A 15676-nucleotide genomic window follows, 5' to 3' on the forward strand; every position below is an offset into this window, starting at 1 on the left:
ATATATATATAGCCTATCTAGCTTAATGATGATATATGATCCCATTCCAGAAACTACATTCTCTCATACTCAGGGCAAATATATAGAATACTCGTCTAAATACATAATAATATAGTTTTTTATATCAATATAGGCTACTTATATCAACATATCAATCGGATTTTATGCGCTTCTGAAGCACATACAGTAAATCTAATATAATAAGATAAAAATAATCATAATCATAAGAAAGAAATAAACGTAGAAATGTTTTATTTTTATAATATCCAAGATTAAGACGAATATACAACAGATACTGTCAAAAATATTATATGCACGATAGCTTGTTTAATTAAGCATAAAGGTATATAAATGTATAAAAAATATTTAATATAGAAGTAAATAATGAATCAGTAATTTCTATTCATCTAAAAATAAAAAATAAATCTTATTAACAAATTTTTTAAGCAATTATATATAAAGTTTACAAGTTTAAAATAGTTACTANAGCGAAATGTTCATAGAATTATTATGAATAAAATCTTAATCATGTATTGTGACAATGTCGGGTAAAAATTTTAATTTAAGAATTAATCTGGACCTCTTGCTCTTAAGCTATCCGTATCTGGTCTTGATTTTTATCTATCTAACTCCGTTCTCGAGATTAACGAAGGGTAGACAGACGGACAGACGAACAGACAAACTACAGTGGGAATTTATTACAGTGGGAAGTCTGCAATTTGAAAATTGTAGCTCAATTAGCTGTTCGGATTTTGACGAGAAGCACGTTTCATATTAATAATTATGCCAATAAATTATTATTGAATTTAATGATACAGTTTTAACATTAAATATTTAGAATATATAAGAAACAGGTTTGTTGTAATTTATCTAAAACCTGTATATCTTAATAATAACTTTTCATCGAGATGCAATGATAAAAATACAGACAACACTATGCATAATTCCATTGATAAACAGGGTATATCATAACAGCACTGAAATATCAATTACTGGTGATAAATATTTCAGAAAATCATATTTTTTTAAATAAATCTNTAAAAATTTAATAATAGTAAGATTATTTTAATTATAAAATTATGCGTAAAATTTTAATAATTATATAATTAAAAGTATTGCATAATTTACATCGTTTCATCTTGAACATGCTGTAAAAGGATTATTATTATAGATGATAATTTGAAAATAGCATTCAACTTTGGAGAACGTAAAAGTAATTAAGTTATTACACGTTATATGAAATCAAAAATGACTGTATTTATGTTATAAATGTATTTGTATGCATATGTATAAATGTTATATTAATAAAAACAATTAATAATAATAATATTATTATATATATTATATAATTATATATAAACCAGAGAGAGAAACATTGACAGGATAATCAAGACTGTAACTAATTTTACAGGTGTGCTTGTAAATAAGTGATGAAGGATTAAATTATAAAGCACTGTATGTGAAAATAATATAATTTTAATGTATTTGAATTGTAATAAAATTAAGCTGATAGATCTAGTAGATTCTATATATCAAGTGGACACTTGATATATAGAATATGAAACTGTCCATCCTGTACGACATCCGTACGCTCGTGATATGTACTTTTGAGGTATGTTTTTTAAAGGGATTTTTTTAAAAAAGGTTTTTTTAAATTGTTATATCTACGGGATGTTTTACTCGCGTATTTATATGTATTATTTCTCATGTTTTATTTTAATGTTTAGTTGGCTGAAGAGGGGCTAATGCCCGAAACGCTACTTGTAAATAGCGTCCCAACTGAATAAAGTGGTGAATAATCTGCCAAGTGTTGAATAATGTCACCGTAGTGTCTCTGAAAAAAAAGTATAGAAACGTTAAGGGCAGGAGGCCCCGATTTACTATATACGAATATCCGCTTTACACCGAAAGTCATGTTATTTCAATTTAAAAAATTTTCTCTAAAGATATTAGATAGTTGACCGGCACGACTCTATTGTTAAAGGAAAAGTATGATGTACAGGAGCAAACCACTACTAATTTAAGGTGGAGAGCATATATTTTAAATCAAATAAATTAAAAATATTATTTCATTTAGCAAAAGTGAAAAAGTTCACAGGGAAACTATATTAGATATCAGAAAATTAGAAAAAGACCATTGGAAGTTGGGTCTATCAGTTACAGATATTAGTAATATTGTAAGAAGAAGTAGCTCAACAGTACATGATATTATAAAAGATACAGAGATGAACATATAATTGCGAATAAACGAAGATCTGGACGCCCTGCATTGTTAACAGAACAAGATAAGCGCAGTATAATCCAAAATATAAAAAATAATCCTAATACAAGTGCATCAACTCTTGCAGCTAAGTTGGAAAATTACACTGGAGTTCATGTTCACCCAGAAGCAGTAAGAAGAGTCATGAGGGAAAGTGGGTATAATGGTAGAGTGGCTAGGAGAGAATTTTTTGTTAATGAAAGAAACAAGAAAGCTCGCTACCAGTTTGCAAAAACATGCTGGAAACATGCAATATTTGCAGACGAAAGAAAATTTAACATCTTTGGCTTCGATGGTCGAACCATGGTGTGGAGAAACCAAATTGTAAACCGAATAAAGAAAAACTTGTGCCAACAGTAAAACATGCAGGAGGTATTGACCTGTATGGCAGCCTCTGGAGTTGGAAGACTTGTGTTTATAGATGAAAATATAAATGTAGAAGGATATTAAAATATTTTAAAACAAAATCTAAAGACTTCTGCAGAAAAAATGGGTATCTCAAATTCCATTTTTATCAGGAAAATGATCCGAAACACAAATCTTATAACGTTCGATAGTGGCTACTGTATGTACAATTGCCCAAAAGTGATTGAAACACTGTCACAGTTTCCCGACCTGAATGTAATCGAACATTTATGGAATGAACTAGATAAAACGATTCTAAAACATAATATTAGTAACAAAAATGAACTGTAAAGTGCCCTTGAATATGAATGGGCAAATATCACAGAAAAACTAGTGAAATCAATGCCAAACAGATTGAAAGCTGTGTTGGAAGGAAAAGGCAACCCAACAAGTTATTGAAATATTTACTGCTATGTATAATTGATTTTTAACTTGCATTAAACATTATCTGTTCGACGACTGTTGTGAGTCACTGTAAAGGCAATGAATAATGTGACCCGTCGCCCTTCGTTGCCGATTCTTTTTGTAGGCAGGCGGGCAAATAATACGGCTCGCTGACATGACATACCGTACACAGAAATGAAACCCGAGTACACTGGAAAACAGGATGTGTGACATGACTAACATTTTCAAAGAAATGGAAGCCTTAAGCGATTACACTGGAGGGCATGTCGGATAAACCGGATTATGCTGTATAGATCAGTACTGGAGATTGTACGCACTTTGAAGGAGGCGATCTGTATACATGCTAATCGTATTTAGTATAGTAATATTCTAATTCTATCGGTATATTTTTAGAACACATTTATAGATACTTCCTGAATGTTCCGTAGACTTTAGGAAACGATAATCTAGTACTGTACCGTACATGGATATGTAATCATCTAGTATATCTAGTAATTTAGTAGATGGATAATCATTAAAATAAGATGGCATGATTAATAATAGGCATGTCACTACGTCCTTGTCCAGTAGAAATTTTCTTGATGAATATATAACAAAAAGCTGAAATTTCGTTCTAAATCTTATATTGTAAAAATGAATTGTATTTTTGTATAGAATATTATACTATACACTATAGTACAGTATAATATACTACACGGTATAATACACTACGGTGTATTGTAATAGGCTTATACTACAACAGTATAAGAACAGTATACTATACATGATCTTAAATTTTAATTTCTTAATCCTTGCCATGTTTTTTTTTATTCTCATTTAATTTTTAATTTATGAAATATCTAAAATTATTAAGTACAATGCCAAATGGTTATACTGTACGTTAGTTTGTCTTTTAATACGATATTCAATTTAATAATTTTCAGAAATCATCAAAATAACAATAATTAAATATTCCACTTAAAATTCAAACACGTTTGAAAATAAATCAATTCTTATACATTTTCACATTATCATCATTATTTTTAATATTAAATAATAAAATTATTTTCTGGAAAAAAATCAACAATAATATAGTTTACTACTGCAATTTCCAGGAGGGAGAAGCTTGCAGACAAATAATTACATCAATAAATTTTAATTTATTTAATTTTTGGGGGTTTACAAGTAGATTATAGAATAAAGAATTGTATCAAAGCACCCGTAGTCGTGGGTGGTTTGATACAATATCTATCTCAATCACTTTTACTATTATAATTTGTGAAGATTTTATTCAATCCCAGAGGAAGGAAAGTGGCCCGTTTCTCCCTTCTGCGAACCCCTACGACTCGAGCTATATTGGTAGTAACGCAAACGTTTGATGATCTCGACTCACTGAATGAGATACGTGAAAAAGAGATCTTCGTAACACGTGGCTTCTTCTGCATGTTGGTATAAGTCACGTCTAAAATAATCTGTTTAAAAGTTATCTCATAGGCTAATAATTTCGCATTTTGTCATTAGGTCGTTGTTCGCTTTCACAACAGTTTCTAAGAAATTCGTCATTGCATATAATAGTTATTAACACAGGAAATAGGTCTTTGCGTTGGTAGTGACAAATTTCTCGAGAATACGTTTAGATTTTTAGTTCTAATTTCATGCGAATTGTAACTGTAGAATATATATTTTTTAATGATTCCATATTTGTCTTCTATTAATAGACTTTGAATTACATAAGTAAATAACGGAGAATTCAAATTACTATTTGGAGCCCGAAAAAACAACAATAAACTGAGATAAATTTGTTAAGAATTAAAAAATAACTTTGTTTTTCAGTTCTTGACTATTTATTTAACTACATCAAATTAATGTTCTAAGCCCAACATAACCAAAAATTATTGTTATAGACTTTTAAACATTTTAAAATAATATCAATAGAAGAAAAGCAGAAATTAGGAAAAAGTAAGTGAATAATTAATCCATAAGTCAATTAAATATGGTAAGTATCAAAAGGGATAATGCATTATTTTCCAGTAGTTCTTAAATAACTGTATTTTGACTCATTTCTATTGGTTAATAATTTATTTTACACTCTTCAAGATATCTTTTAAGAAATTTGAGCCAATATTTTCCATGAATATTCATTAATCAATAAATTCAATTTTTAATAAAGGTCTCCCTACAGCAATATATTTACTGTTAATATTAAATACCATAAATCTTAAATGTACAGTATGTATGTATGAGAGAGAGAGAGAAAATAAACATTGTACAGCTTGTTTTAAGAATTATAGAAATCCAACCTTTTGGGGATTTTATATAAAAATTAATTTAAATTATATATAAATATAATGACCGTTTTCTTCTGAAGAAGTATGTAAAACAAGTGTTACAAAACGATAACCGCAACGAGTAACGCAACAGTGAACACGTTATTATAGTTTTACAACTATAAAACAACATGCAAGCATGTAATGTTAAATTTATATATTCATTAATGACGAAAAGTCTTATTAATTAGCTATAGAAGAATGTTTACGAGCTTTTGTTAGTAGTTAAATATACATTTGTACAGTACAATTGAAAATTTTTTCTAATTGGAAAATAACAATTGTAAATCTGACATTTACATTTTTTACATATTTCTATAATTTTAGGTGTTATATAACCATATATATATGAAGAAACACGGTGTGAGTAAATATATAATATAAAGATAAAATTAAGGTTATAATTTATCTTAAACGTCAACCCATAAAAATAACAATAGTACTGTTATTCTCTATTTCGTATGCAGAACAAATTATAACTATTTTTTATAGTATACATAAAAATACAATTATAGTTTTATTTGTTACAGATTATTAGAAAAAACATATAATTTATATTTCTTTTTAGGTCAAGTTTATAACAAGATATCTATTTTACACTTCTTCCGCCCTGTGGGTACTAAGAAGGCCCTTTTTTTAGCAAGCCATTATGTTAGGTCAGGCCCACAATGTGGCGGCCGGAATGGTGAGAAACGGGCCCGACATATCTGGATCAGTGGATGATTACTCAACATGATTATAAACACTTTTACATAAGAGGCCTTATAGAAAAATGGCAAAGATTCGTTGATTCGTTATTTTCCATTAAACAATGTTCATGTTACTATTATTATTATTATTTGTCTGTCCTTCCATCCGTTCAAACGTTTCTAGTAATTAAGTCAAAAAAATTTTAAATGAATATCTGAGAATCCATTTACTGTCTCGCGTAAATTTTATCAGTTAAAGTTATTGTCTTCCATAGAAGCGCGACATATGTGTTTTAGGCCTATTTTACCATTTATCGTGCAAAAAAAAAATGTCGGAATTTTATGCACGATATTATTATATTTTATTTAAGCTTTATAATATACAAGGTGTGACAATTTAATTCCTGGAATGCACCTTTAAAAAATATACATGCGGAACTGTATACTAGTGGCTATTGTCGCCTTCAAAGTGCTCTCCTTGTGCATCTTAACTCCCTGTGAAATCACAGGGAGTTAAATCAGGTGAATAGGTAGGATGATCTAATTGGGTAATCGCTTGTTTTGCCAGAAAATATTTCACTGTGATTTGGCGCATTATCGTATAAATGATGCCATAGTTCAGATTTTTTAATAGAATCGCGCAATCTCTGCCGTACTTCTAAATAGCATTGTTGGTTTGTCTCTGTTCATTAAATTCTTGGTGGGCCATTGCATACAGAGACTATTTCCTTGTGATCGAAGAAACACACCATCATAGTCTTAAACTGCAAACTCGACACGAGTGCCTTTTTTAGAGCGCTGTGAACTCGGGGATTCCTTTGCAAGCTCTGACGTTTTGTTTCTGGGATGCACTGTAACATTTCAATNTAACATATAAATAGACCTGTATGTAGATCTACAAAGACTGCGCGCGTAAAGGATGGAGAATACTTGCTATTTAGAGAGAATTTTGATGAGATTTATCGTGGAAAGAACAAATAAAGAAAGAAGGTTGGAGCCTATTGTAGGGAAATGTTAAGACACTTATTGCAAGTGTTTTGAGCATACAAAGTACTAATGCGGACTAGTCGAATTTCTGATTAAAATGTCATGTTTTGTTGCATTTATTTGTTCTATACACTCGAAAAACAATAAAGAATATTGTTCTAAACTTATTTTTGAACGGTATGATTAATAGAATCAACACTTTTCAAATTTATCTCTCAAATAAAGATGGTTCCGGGGTCAAACTTTATCAGGAAGATCAAGAATTACAAGCCTCCTGACAAAGTTTCTTATTCAGGACGGCCCTCGATATACAGTTCAGTAAAATCGTAACAGAGATGAATAGTAATGTTAAGCTAAAGTAAATACCACAAATTTCCTATTGAAAAGTAGGCTATGTAGTATTTCAATAACGTAGATATTTATACTGTAGTATTGGATTACAGCTCACTAAATAACTGAAAATTAAAAATAATTGCATTTGAAATCAATTCTAAGTTTATATTTTATATAAAAAATTTTTATAATGATTTTTAATTTTCAGTTAATTTAAACTATTTACCCGCGAAGTATTGCTTAATAAAAATGGAAATTCTGTAAAAATATTAGCAATAGAATTATAAAATAGAAATAAAAATGAATTTTATTGTTTTAATAATTATTACGCTATATAAAAGTATAAATTGTATATATAAATATATATAAGAAATTAAGAAATTCTTTAAGAAAAATATCTTTTTAAAATAACACTTACATACAAGACAACACAATTAAACAATGAAGATATTAATCTTTTATTACATAGGCTAGACATCCCACCTATTGCATGAATTTGAATAATTTTATATATTCTACAGATCAAATAATTTACAATAAATATAAATGTTTATTAATGTTTTATTGTGTTTTTGTAAAGGCGAAAAGGCATTTATAAGAACACATCAATTTATATTGATTGCTTTTCAGTTGTTTAGCAAAACACACCCTAAAAAGCAATCTATTTTGACTCAGATTCGTCCATAATGGGCAAAATTTAGTTTGACCGATGAGCAGTTAGTTGTTGGGTATTATACATTAAAAACAAATGGAAATTTTACGTTTTACGGTAGTTTTCAAGCCATTCGGTATACAATATGTCTATATAAATATCAGTTTTTGTATTCATTATATACAATTAGGTATATTAGGCCTAAATTTTATACAGTGAAAAGATGTGGTTATGCTCTATTTGTTTTGCAGAGGGATAGGTATAAGAGTACTCACAAACAGGGTAAAGAAACTGCTATAACATGGATGGATTATAGCGATTCATGCAATGAGATCGTGTGCTTATAAAGCGATTTAAGCTTTGCAATTTCTTCAATATACATTATTTTGAAGCACGTGGAAAATTAGCTGAATATAATTATAATATTTACCGTTTAGAAGCGTATTCAGGAAGGACAGAGAGGATATAAACTTCTCCTTTTCCAGTGTTTTCCTAACGATGGTGTCTGAATATACCTCTGTTCTCCATCCAACTAGAATAACTCTAAGAAATTTATTACAATATATCACTTCAGATATACGAGAAAGCAAACTACAAGCAAATATTTTCAAACAAAATGGAAATATATTCATATATATATATTAAAATAGTAAGCTATTTTTCAAGTAAAAAATATACTAAAAAGTCACCTTTGACAATCTTTTATGTCATTTAAATTTTAAATAACTTATTAAAAATTATTTAATTGACTCTATAGATGTAATTTTAATGAAAGAATATTTTGAAAATTTGAATAATGCCAAAAAAGTTACTTACCTCCATGTTTTCTGACTAAGAAAGGATATCTCCACAGGCTGATAATATCACCTGCAGGAGCAATGGAAGCGAATAGAAAGCGATATTTACGAACAGACCAATCTTCATCTAATATTTCTGATTCACAGTAAGACATCTGTCCACTCAAAATCGAGTTATCAACAATCTGTAGATAATAAAGATATAATCTTAAAAGTTTATTTAAATAATTAAAGGAAGTGTTTTATTTAGAATTGCTTTCACTGTAAGTCATCCATGCAACAATTGTTCCTACGATCGTGTCTAATGTTACTATCAATGTATTTTAAACGCTATGCTGATTTTTAAGTAGATAATATGAAATTACACTAACGCTTTTCACTACTGATACATTAAACTAAAACCAAAAGTTTCTTAGAAACAAGGAATTTACCTTTAAGTTTACATCAGAAACAATTTTCGGCTCTATATTAAATTTCTTTCTGTATTTAAAATGAAATTTATAGTCAAAATTATGTGGTAATCAGTAGTGGTTTTACATTGTGCGAATCCTTAGGTAAGCATGGACCTTTTTTTTATTATTTTATTAATGTAAAATCCCTATCCACAGAGAGAAGATAAATATATTTCTGGAACAGAAAGACATACGTTTTTGGCTCTGAAAAACCACAAAAGTCTATTTACATTGTGATGACACGTTAAACAGGTTACTGCCTCTATCATACAGTACAATATTGTATGATATTGTATGAGATCCAGGATCTTGGATTTTGAATATTGAACCAAGATCAAGTATTGACAAACTGCTCCTACGATATACTGTATTTATGCATGTGTGAAGATCCTAAAAGCACGAAGGCTTCGTGCTTAAAACTATCATTAAATATACTTTCTATAATAAATAAAAATCTTATTCACGATCATATGATTATGTAAAACCGTATATAAATTGATTTTTCCACGTTAAACTAATCATAACTTAAAATAATATTGTACATTTTCCCTATTATACTATACAATTAAAAGGTCATGTCGCGCTGTTTTCCTCCCACAAGACGTATCGTCATTCGAGGAAAATTCACATAACATTAATTGAAAATGTAGTTATTAAGGACAACTCTTGAATATTTTACTTCTTTGCAATGATTCGAAATACACTAGAAAGAACTATAAAGGAAAATCCATGTAATTTATTACTATTTTAAATAAAAATTCAATGCTAGGCGATAAAGTTTTTCATATGAAATTGCTATAATTCTGAGTAAATATATCTTCAAATCTCAATTGATACAGTTACATTATTTCCCTTTAAAGAGAGAGAGAGAGAAAGGTAGAAGTAAAGGCTATTTTATGTCGGAGGTTACATACAAAACAATGTAAATGTGGATACAGTAATCATATATTTGTTTTTAAATAAATATAATGTGTGTACATAACCGAAACTATACAACAGAGCTTTAAAAAGTTGCGGATGTCAGTTTTTGAATAGACTAGAAGGTAATTTTCTGATTCGTTAAACAAATTCTTAGTTTAAAAACAATATTTTTTCTTTAAACAGAAATATAACAAGATAACCTTGACTTAAAGAAATCGTTCGTTTTAGAGGAAACAGCTTAAAAATCACGAAATGTCGAGATTTGGGCATTATGCCCATCTACAAGAATGGAAAATGATTAAACACCTTGACCTGTCGACTTGCTAAGCTGGTCAAGAATAAACAATTATCGCATTTATTTATTTTACGTATAATAATGAAAAGAGTGCAGAGAGTGGAAGAAAAAAAAATTTACTATTAGCAAAATAATTATGACTCATTGATTAGTCCATTGCTTTTGTGATTTAAACCTATTTATAAAGGTCTTAATGAGGTCGAAGTGTTTTAATTATGATTTCTAAACGATGGATTAACAGGATATTAGACTTTTCTGACTTACTGTAAAGGTTAAAGGAAAGAAGAGTTGAAAGAATATTTAAACTAAAATATGCCAGTATATTTTAGAAAATTTGGAATTAAATTAGGCTGGTGTAAGCCAGAATAATGTTAAAAATACTCACCTTTCAATAATAGTAATGAAATAAATTATCTTTGGAATAGATGGTTTTGGCATCCAAAATACGTTGGAGCCTCCAGTGAGAAATTTTCACAATATCCATTTGATTGAAAACAATTGCATAAGTTATAATTAGACAGTTTCATAAATTCATTTAGCTGCATCACCACTAAATAAATTTAAAGTCATGATTTTGTAAGCCACAAGATTCATTTGTAAAAGTACTTTATCGAGGCTAAAACTGTAATCCTTTAATTCTTATTTGTTTTCCAATCATTCACTAATAAAGAGTTTTCTTCATAATATTTTTTATTTATTATCATGAGTCAAAGTATTTTCGTTCCGTTCTGGAAATCAAGACTTAAAACTGTTCCATTTTATGCATCATTAAATTGAAAGAATTTCTTTAAGAAATTTAATAGAATCCTTGGCTCTTAGACTGTAAAAGATTTCATCATGTTCCTTATTATTATTTTTTCTTTCCTTTCCGATAAAAACTCTTACAAAAAGAAAAAAAAAACAATTCAATGCTATAAAGACCATTAATACCAATATAGCCTAGAATGAAACAAATAGTTTTAACTCTTGAAAGTGGAAAGATAAATTATAATTTATTCTTAAATATTTCATATCGGGTCATATAATTTGTAGTTCATCGCTTTATGATGCATTAAATGGGCCATTATTTACGGCTACATCTACATATATATTTAAAATTTCGGTAAATCATCCGCTACGTTTCACATACATAATGCTTTCTGTATAAAAAAAAATTACGGTCAATGTCATATAAAAGTCTTACTGTATCTTACAAATCTGTGAATTATCATCGTGATTTAAATAATTACAAATAATAAATATTTATAATTAACATTAATTATCATCATAAAAATTTAAAAGTTTATAATATAGAAAGAAATCCGCATTATCTTCCTAACGGATCTATTACTATAAAATGTCTTAACTGAATGACTGTAATTGGTTATTACTTGATTAACTGAACCGTGTAAAGCAAAAATTAAAAACAGGATATAAATCTTTATAAAGTCTAACTATAAAATCCATTTTTTTTTTCCTCGCATAAATAGTAAATCAATACCATAAACATGTAGACCATCTCCGATTTCGTTAATGGAAAGTGAAATTTACGCACGTTTAAACTTACCTCCATATCATTTTTTCAGTTGACAAATCATATTAAAAGTTGATCCTTTTGATTTTTCTCATATTCATCCATAAAAATTCTCAAGTAAATAAGAATAAGCGCTATCCACCACACGTGGATGAGGTGGAAGCGCAACGGGTGACGTGAGTTTTAGATTTCCTGTACTGCGCCGAGTGTACCGTCACGTGGTTTAGTTTTGTAGACGAAACACTAATTTATATATATATAACGTGGAGAAACTAATTGAAAATTTTAAGTAACTAGTACTTCAATTTCCTACAAACGCGTAATTGTCCTTCGAAACTGTAAGTCATTATTATAAACTAAAATTACTAATTAGCACTTTGTTTGGGCAATGAATATAAAGTACATACGCTAAAATTATTAGTCATATGTCCTAGTTGCGGCTTTAAAAAAAGCATAAATTCATGTTTTTAAATTCACAGGAATCTAATCAATTATTGATGTCAAGTACATAGCATAGTCATCTCTATATTGTATAGAATTTATAAAAATATAAAACTTACCATCATGAATACAGAATTTTCTTGAAAACTTTGTAGTTATGTTACCAGATGTAAAATGATAACCTTTTATCTGAGGATTATACTAATGGGGATTATATTTATCTGACAAGTTGCAAATCATTCCTACACTAACAATATTAAAATGATTAAATAATGGCATAAAGATTTCATCAGCTAAACTAAACTAGGATTCATTTTTTAAAATATTTTATTATAAAATATATGATTAGAAACTTATTTATTAAGCTATTATACTAATGAGGATTTATATGAAGATAAGTCATCATTCTAATGTGTAAATGTATGTACTTTAAAAATTAATAATAATAAATTTTAAGTTTTATGGGATGAAACACTGTTAAATATTGTTGTTAAATTAATATTTATGGTTAATTTTAGATTGTTAAATATGAATTTATATTTATTATCCATACAGTATCACTTGTCAATCAAACTTTTATCAATATAGTAATTCAATATTAAATATTGGAAAAGTTAAATTTCTCAAAATACTTTCTATTAAAAACAATTTTATCATTCAAAGTGTTATATTTTTAACTTAAAATTTAATATTTTATAAACAGAATTTGAAATTTTACAGTATTATATTCTATTATTGGCGTTATCTTGTTAAAACAATGGGTGAACTTTGAAATTTTTTGTAAAATCATCTTAAATTTCATACTAATTCATTATTTTATGATACCTGATCATCAGTATCATTGGAAATGTTTTGATTATAAATTATTTTACTATGATTCATGTGGTAATATATATTATGGTATTATACATATTAATAATAAAAATACGGTCAATATTTTGTTGTGTATAACCATTAACAAAATAGATTCGCTACTATTAAATTTAATTGCTGATTTGAAATGTTTGTACGATAAAAACTTTGTTTACTTTTGCTTTCTTTTAACAGTATCATTGTATAGTAACTGTGCAATAATCTACTTAGAAAAATCTGTATCAATAAAACAAATAAAAATGCTATTCTCAAAAGAATACAATATACCAGGTAAGCTTTCAATTGTAGTAATAATAATAATAATAATAATAATAGTGTCTTCCAAAAGGAAAACTGTTATATCATTTTTTACATTTTTTTTCAAATATCAATTTATTAATTTTTATTTAAATAAAACTGTCTTTACAGTTTATAAAACTTCACTTTCCACTAAAGAATAAATCTTAATTATAACCAATTGTATTTGAATATTGTTACATAATATTAAGGGTTTTTCCTAAAAAAAGTTTTAATAAATTATAATAAATTATAGACAAAAGCTCTTTCATTGCCTAATCATCTGATAGAAGTACTAAATTAAATAAATTTATTGCTATCATTGTCATTTTATTATTGTTAAGATTAATAAAAGTAACACCTATGCTGGTTGCTTTTATTAATCTTATTAAAATTAACAACTATTGATATATTTTTAAACTATAAATTATAGTTAATTTTTTATGAATTTTTCCAGATTTACCTTTATTTTCTGATAGAGTGAAAAATTAGCTAAACATTGGAAGAAGTTTATAGATTTATATTGAACAAGAAAGAATATTGTGAAACAGTTTGCATTTAATTATTTTGTAAATACAAACTAGGAAAATATATTGATAACTATTTTCTACAAATTATCATAATGAAACATTTGAGTAAGAGATGTACATAAACAATCTGTAAAGTTAGATCCATGTATAGAATGTACGACAATAAAATGATTATTTTGTTTAAAAAAAAAAATAAGGAAAAATTCAAAATGATAAATTGTATAAATGTATAATGAACTGGATACATTAAAATATTTATACTTTGCAAATAAGGAAAAAAAGTATAAAAATAAATGTATTTTATAAATTATTTTACTATGATTCATGTGGTAATATATATTATGGTATTATACATATTAATAATAAAAATACGGTCAATATTTTGTTGTGTATAACCATTAACAAAATAGATTCGCTACTATTAAATTTAATTGCTGATTTGAAATGTTTGTACGATAAAAACTTTGTTTACTTTTGCTTTCTTTTAACAGTATCATTGTATAGTAACTGTGCAATAATCTACTTAGAAAAATCTGTATCAATAAAACAAATAAAAATGCTATTCTCAAAAGAATACAATATAACAGGTAAGCTTTCAATTGTAGTAATAATAATAATAATAATAATAATAGTGTCTTCCAAAAGGAAAACTGTTATATCATTTTTTACATTTTTTTTCAAATATCAATTTATTAATTTTTATTTAAATAAAACTGTCTTTACAGTTTATAAAACTTCACTTTCCACTAAAGAATAAATCTTAATTATAACCAATTGTATTTGAATATTGTTACATAATATTAAGGGTTTTTCCTAAAAAAAGTTTTAATAAATTATAATAAATTATAGACAAAAGCTCTTTCATTGCCTAATCATCTGATAGAAGTACTAAATTAAATAAATTTATTGCTATCATTGTCATTTTATTATTGTTAAGATTAATAAAAGTAACACCTATGCTGGTTGCTTTTATTAATCTTATTAAAATTAACAACTATTGATATATTTTTAAACTATAAATTATAGTTAATTTTTTATGAATTTTTCCAGATTTACCTTTATTTTCTGATAGAGTGAAAAATTAGCTAAACATTGGAAGAAGTTTATAGATTTATATTGAACAAGAAAGAATATTGTGAAACAGTTTGCATTTAATTATTTTGTAAATACAAACTAGGAAAATATATTGATAACTATTTTCTACAAATTATCATAATGAAACATTTGAGTAAGAGATGTACATAAACAATCTGTAAAGTTAGATCCATGTATAGAATGTACGACAATAAAATGATTATTTTGTTTAAAAAAAAAAATAAGGAAAAATTCAAAATGATAAATTGTATAAATGTATAATGAACTGGATACATTAAAATATTTATACTTTGCAAATAAGGAAAAAAAGTATAAAAATAAATGTATTTTATAAATTATTTTATATTTCTTTATTTTAAAATTTTTCAATTACTGTAAAATAAAAGAAATAATAGACAAAATTCGTTTTCATGAATTCATGTTTTGAATTTATATTAAATAATCAA

General features: G+C 26.9%; 1 long non-coding RNA gene across 1 annotated transcript; it reads left to right on the top strand.

Annotated features, from left to right (window-relative positions):
- Positions 1-12203: 12203 nt before the first annotated feature.
- On the top strand, positions 12204-14370 carry LOC111630358. Its single transcript, XR_002757508.1, has 3 exons — positions 12204-12353; positions 13504-13599; positions 14063-14370. It is a non-coding gene; the product is annotated as an uncharacterized LOC111630358 (long non-coding RNA).
- The last annotated feature ends 1306 nt before the right edge of the window (positions 14371-15676 follow it).

The sequence above is a fragment of the Centruroides sculpturatus genome, unplaced genomic scaffold (genome assembly GCF_000671375.1).
Source record: "Centruroides sculpturatus isolate CEXI.00-Female unplaced genomic scaffold, Cexi_2.0 scaffold680, whole genome shotgun sequence".
In the NCBI taxonomy this organism is placed as follows: Eukaryota; Metazoa; Arthropoda; class Arachnida; order Scorpiones; family Buthidae; genus Centruroides; species Centruroides sculpturatus.